This window comes from Mytilus edulis, chromosome 13 (genome assembly GCF_963676685.1).
Source record: "Mytilus edulis chromosome 13, xbMytEdul2.2, whole genome shotgun sequence".
NCBI lineage: Eukaryota > Metazoa > Mollusca > Bivalvia > Mytilida > Mytilidae > Mytilus > Mytilus edulis.
In genome coordinates this window covers 72,483,116-72,489,807 of record NC_092356.1, presented here as the reverse complement: position 1 = coordinate 72,489,807, position 6,692 = coordinate 72,483,116, and positions in this window count along the sequence as shown.

Below are 6,692 nucleotides of genomic sequence, written 5' to 3'. Positions count from 1 at the left end.
GTTTTGATTAGAAAGAAATAGAATTGTTTGAAGAATATTTGCAGATAATTTAGTCATCTAATGTTTTTAGTTTTCTCCAGAAACACGTACCCTATAAACGTTATCAGAACATGTACATCGAAATTTTGTGTGCCAGTTTGACATTTTATGTGTTTGTTTAATTGAGCTAATGACACTTTTTATATAAATTAGAATTCATTCAGTAAACGTATAGTGCATGGAAACTAAATCACCGACAAACACAAGAGAAGATATTACGCATGCGTCAGTATGGTGGCAGTGAAATCTTCTTGTTAAAAATATTCTTGAAAAAGTTAAATTAATTGGATTTATACAGCATTTATTATGATTGTGTTGGATGTTCTATCTTGACACAAGTTATGCCAAAACGAAGAAGAAACAAGAAACTGAAGCGATCGACACCAGATAAAGGAAATAATTCATCAGGAAATTCTACATCAGACAGTTCTTTGTTTACAAACAATACAGTTAATAGAAAGAGCGATCAAGTTAGTACTATGAATCAAGGTTACAATCAATACACGCCAATCAGTCCAGTACTCCAAATGTGGCATATCCTTTTTCACCTGTACAACAGTTCCAACAGTACCCACATCCTTTCACGAACCACAGCAGCTTCAAAATACGTGTGATATTGAGTTAATGCTTAAAACTTTATGTTGTAAAGTTGACAATATTGAAATCAAACTCAATAAATTGGATTCTATTGAACACAGATTGAATACTTTTGAACAGAACTTTAGCAATGTCGATACCGAAATAATTACATGTGAAGAAAGAATAAGTGTACTGGAACATAGTGCTGCATGTATGTCAGACATTAAAGATGAACACAAATCGATAAAAGCTAAAATTCAAACTCTGACAAAAAGTTTTGAAGTATCAAAAACTACCAGTAATTCAGTGAAGGAGAGATTAGCAGGTGTTGAGGCGCAAAACTTGAGTAACAAACTTTTGTTTTTTTTTCAATTGAAGAAAAAATAGTTAATGTAGAAATGGAGGCGAGCGGGGCTCAGGGTAATGTAGATGAAGATAATATCGGAGAAGGAAAGAAAAACATACAAGAAAACTGTTTAGACATAATTTTAGACTTCTGTGAATAAACAGTGAAAATTGAAAATGCCAAAACGAACCTTAAATTAGAAAAAGCGTACAGACTTGGTAAAAAAGGTCGGAAAAAGTAGACCTAGGCCATAGTGGTAAAATTTTCAAAGTACAGTGACCGCGAGGTGGTACGAAAGTCATCAAAAAGACTAAAGGGGGTCAGATTTCGGAATTAGTCCACAATATCCACAAGAAGTGTTAGCCAAACGAAAAAAGTTAATACCGGTAATGTTGGAAAAACGAAAAGAAAAGAAGACTGCGTACTTGGTTGAGGACAAGTTATTCGTTGAGGGAGTTTTATACGATGAATAGGAATTAGCGGGGGATGATACGAATAAAAAAAGAAAAGAAAACGTTAAATATTCATTAAAAGTATGTTCTTGGAACATTTTTAAAGGTTTGATAAGAAAATTAGCCAACGCCGAATTTCAACATGAAATTGCTGATTATAACATATTATGTTTTAACGAATGTTGACATAGCTGGTTACGAAAAAAAAATTATGTGCAAAGGAAGAAATGTAATGGAGGCGGTGTTATTGTTTTTTTATAAAAAGAGGTTAAATTCGTATCTTGAGGTCTTACAATGTTGTGCAGACAGTATGATATGGTTGAAAATAAGCAATAGTATAATGTCTGATTGTAAAGATTTATATTTATGTGCTATATATGTACCACCAGATAAAAATATATTTTACCGCAAATATGACTGTGACGTTTTACAGGAACATATAAAGCATTATGGTGCATTAGGTAACATTGCTATAATTGGTGACCTGAATGGACGAATAGGTAAAGCACACGACTTTATAGGGCATGATCTACTGAGTACTCAATTACAAAGTGATATAAGTTGTTTAATTTATTACACACCTGATTTACCTAGTGAGCGAACTACGGAGGATATAAAGCCTGCTTACACTTTTGGTCGAAAGATTTTGGACTTGTGTAAATCGTCTGGGGTTAGAGTATGTAATGGACGGTTTGGGAAAAGCAGTGGTAAATTTACATTTCAAAATAAAAATGGTTGTAGCGTTATTGTTATTATCTCATGAATCTTTTTCTATAGTTAATAATTTTATGATTGGTAATTTTAATACATTATCATGTCATGCTCCTGTAATTATTGATTTCAAACTGAAGACCTTTGTGCAAGTGCAGATAAAATAAGCGATCTTGTGTATAGTATGAATGAAACGGACAATATTGACGATATTGTGGTTGAAACGAACGACATTTTTTAAACATTACAGAAAAATACACAAAAAGAGAAGTGATTAAAACTGTTAAGTGTGATTATTGTAACGGCAAAAGACGAAATTTGGGAGTAACTGGTTTTAACCGTGATAAGCCGTGGATAAGTGACGAATGTAAAGAGTTATACTGGACTTACAAACGAGCATTATCACAGTTTAATTTATGTAGAAGTGAGGAAAATAGACTATACTTAAATATTTCAAAACAAAGGTTTAAGAGTATGGAAAATACTTTAAAAAGGCGTAACAAAACCCAGAGAGGAGATATGTTTAATTCGATGAGAAGAACCAAACCAAAATACTTTTACAAAAAAATAAGAAGAAAAAGAAAAACACTTAACAGTAATTTAATATTAGATGACTTTGTCACACATTTCAATAACTTAGTATCGAAAGACTATATTATAGATGGTCAAGTAAATGATGAAAACTATGATGTGGTTTATTCAGAATTAGATCGCCCATTTACAGAACAAGAAAAAGACATATGTGTGAAGAAAATAAAACGTGAAAAAGCACCAGGATATGACAATGTTTTAAATGAATTTATTAAAGAAGGTAAAACTGTCCTTTTGCCGTTACTATGCAAGATTTTTAATGTTATATTATGTACATGATGGTTCCCAGAAGTACGGGTATTAGTACCACTACTAAAAAAGGCTCGATGAATGATACGGGTAACTATAGAGGAATATCACTGGTTTCTCACGTTGGAAAGTTATTCACATCGGTGATACATACTAATTTGATGAAATGGTGTAAAGAAAACAGTATTTTGACAGATGCGCAATGCGTTCCAGGATATGGTACAATGTACGCAATCTTTGCTCTTCATTCTGTTATAGCTAAATCTTTACGTAAAGGAAATCGGTTATATTGTTGCTTTGTTGATTATGTTAAAGCTTTTGATAGCGTTTCACATCTTATTTTATGGCAAAAATGCTAAAGTGTGGAATAACTGTAAATTTATTGTGTTTAATTAAATCTCTATGTATTCTAAATTGAAAACATGTGTTAAGTTAGATGGTCAGTTTTCAGAGTTTTTTGGTTGTAACGCAGGATTGATGAAAGGGGAGTCATTATCCCCGTTTTTATGTTCGCTCTCTGTAAGTGATCTAGAAATAGAATTAATCAAGCAGGGTATTGAGCCATATGAAGTCAGAATGTTAAATTTATATTTGTTCATGTACGCAGACGATACAGTTCTTTTTAGTGAAAGTGTTATGAGTTACAAAAAAATGATAGATATGTGAATGGGTATTCAACGCAGTATGGGTTACATATAAATGTAAGTAAGACAAAAGTTGTAATTTGTCGTAATAGAGGTAAAATAAAAGATAACGAAAAATGGTATTTAGATGGTAAAGTAGTAGAAGTATGTAATGATTTATTTACCTGGGTTTACTGTTTAATTATAATTCAGTGGTTCTCTAGAGGAAGTCACTTGTATGCATTTCCCATAGGGTCCTATGTTAAACTAAGTCCCCCGCTGGCGGCCATCTTGGATGATGGATCGGCAACAAAGTAACAACACTTGGTTAGCACCTCATAAGGAACATTCATGCCATGTTTGGTTTCATTCAATTCAGTGGTTCTCTAAAAGAAGTCATTTGTATGCATTTCCCATAGGGTCCTATGTTAAACTAAGTCCCCTGCTGGCGGCCATCTTGGATGATGGATCGGCTACAAAGTAACAACACTTGGTCAGCACCCCATAAGGAACATTCATGCTATGTTTGGTTTTATTCCATTCAGTGGTTCTCTAAAAGAAGTCATTTGTATGCATTTCCCGTAGGGTCCTATGTTAAACTAAGTCCCCGGCTAGCAGCCATCTTGGATGATGGATCGGCAACAAAGTAACAACACTTGGTCAGTACCTCATAAGGAACATTCATGCCATGTTTGGTTTCATTCCATTCAGTGGTTCTCTTAAATAAGTCATTTGTATGCATTTCCCATAGGGTCCTATGTTAAACTAAGTCCCCCGCTGGCGGCCATCTTGGATGATGGATCGGCTACAAAGTAACAACACTTGGTCCGCACCTCATAAGGAACATTCATGCCATGTTTGATTTCATTCCATTCAGTGGTTCTCTATAAGAAGTTCAAAATGTAAATTGTTAAAGACGACGACGACGACGGACGACGACGGACGACGACGACGGACGACGGACGCCAAGTGGTGAGAAAAGCTCACTTGGCCCTTCGGGCCAGGTGAGCTAAAAAGCTCAAAATTATATCCCTTTGGTGCAATTATGCCATTTGGGGCATTAAATTTTAAATATCGTTTTAAACTCATCTGTGACCTATATTTTTTATTCTTGTTTTCAAATAAAATGTACATAAACTTAATAATTGTAAAATTTAAGCGATTTCTGTAAGTAGGTTATTTTTTTTATTTCGATATTACATCTATTTCTCCTATTAGTTCAACACAACAAAAAAAGACATTAATAAAAATGTATGTTTCTTCCAGAGACAGATTGTGAGCTTAAATGAACGGTGACCCCAACTTTTTGTTTCATTTTTCTTTTAAAAATATGATAAAATTTATTTATAATAAAAATATAGCGAAATCCTATATTAGAAAACAAAATTGATTTATACCCAGGAGCCCCCTTATAAAGGATTCAATAAAAGTAAAATAACAAAAATTCCAAACCTTTTCATTGGAAACACATGTGATCCTTTACTTTCTAGCGATAGTGTTTCATATCACTCGACTCCGCTGCGAAAAGGAATTATAAAAAGTAAAAACGACAACAATACTGAACTCAGAGGAAAGTCCATCATCACATTGCAAAATCAAATGACAAAACACATCAAAAACGAATGGACAAGAACTGTCATACTCCTGACTTGGTACAGGCATCAGTCAGTAAGATCAAAGGAAAATTCGTAAAATAGCGATAACAATAGTCATCAAAGGTATCAGGCATACAACTTGATACCCCAAACGCGAGTGACGCTCAGATCAAAATAGTTAGAAAACTAAACAAGTATAAAGTTGAACAGCATTAGGAACCTAAATTCCAAAAGGTTGTGCCAAATACGGCTTAGGTAATCTATTCCTGGGATACGAATATTAAAACTTTCGAATAATTCAAACTTTTGTTAACAGTAAATTTATCAAAATGACCATATAATTGATATGCATGTCAACACCGAAGTGCTGACTACTGGGTTTGTGATACCCTCGGGGACGAAAATCTGATAGCAGTGGCGTTGACCCAATTGTTATCAAATACAAAAAAAGAAGGTTTGGTGTAATTGCGAATGAGACATGAGACAACTCTTCATATGTGACCAAATGACACACAAATAACAATTGTAAGTCGCTGTAAGACCTTCAACAATGAGCAAAGCACATACCACAAAGTCACCTATATGAGGCCCTAAATGACAAATGTTACACAATTCAAACGAGTTTATGTAAAAAAAAGAATGAACTAAAACAATAATGTTACACAGCAACAAAAAACAACCACCTGACTTGGGACAGAAACATACATACAGAATGCGGTGGGGTTAAACAATTTAGCAGGATTACAAGCCTCAACCTCAGCTGGGAAATTGGTGTAACATTACAACACACACACTGAAACTTTTGACAATGTTTGAATTAAGTAGTGTTATTATCTGTATTATGGCAAAGTGCGGGGGTGATTATGACCTGTGTTTATGGCAAATCAAAATACACCGCCTTCTGGTGTGCCTAACAGGGTTGGAATGTACTTATAAGTTACAGCTGACATATTGTTTTCGGTATCGGATTTGACCTGGAACTTGTTAATTATTGGTAATTTTAGTTATGTGGAAAACAAAAGAGTATGAAAGGGTGTGATTTTTCATCAATACCATAGTCACATTCTCTGCTACATGTACTCAGACTTTGTAAAATGTCACCAGGTTGTAGAAAAAGTTGATTAGACAGGGATATGTCAAAGAATGGCTTATCCTTTTTCTAAAAACTTTTAAAAAATGTGGAACGCATCTATCCCATCGAACTAGAGATAAAGGATACTACAGATACAGTTAGGTCGGCTTCATATCTTGACTTACATCTAGAAATTGACAATGAGGGTTGGTTGAAAACAAAACTTTACGACAAAAGAGATGATTTCAGCTTTCCAATTGTGAACTTTCAATTTCTAAGTAGCAACATTCCAGCAGCACCTGCATACGGGGTATATATCTCCCAATTGATACGATATTCCCGTGCTTGCATTTACTATCATGATTTTCTTGATAGAGGGTTGCTGCTCCTCACAAGGAAGCTATTAAACCAAGAGTTCTAAATGGTGAAGTTGAA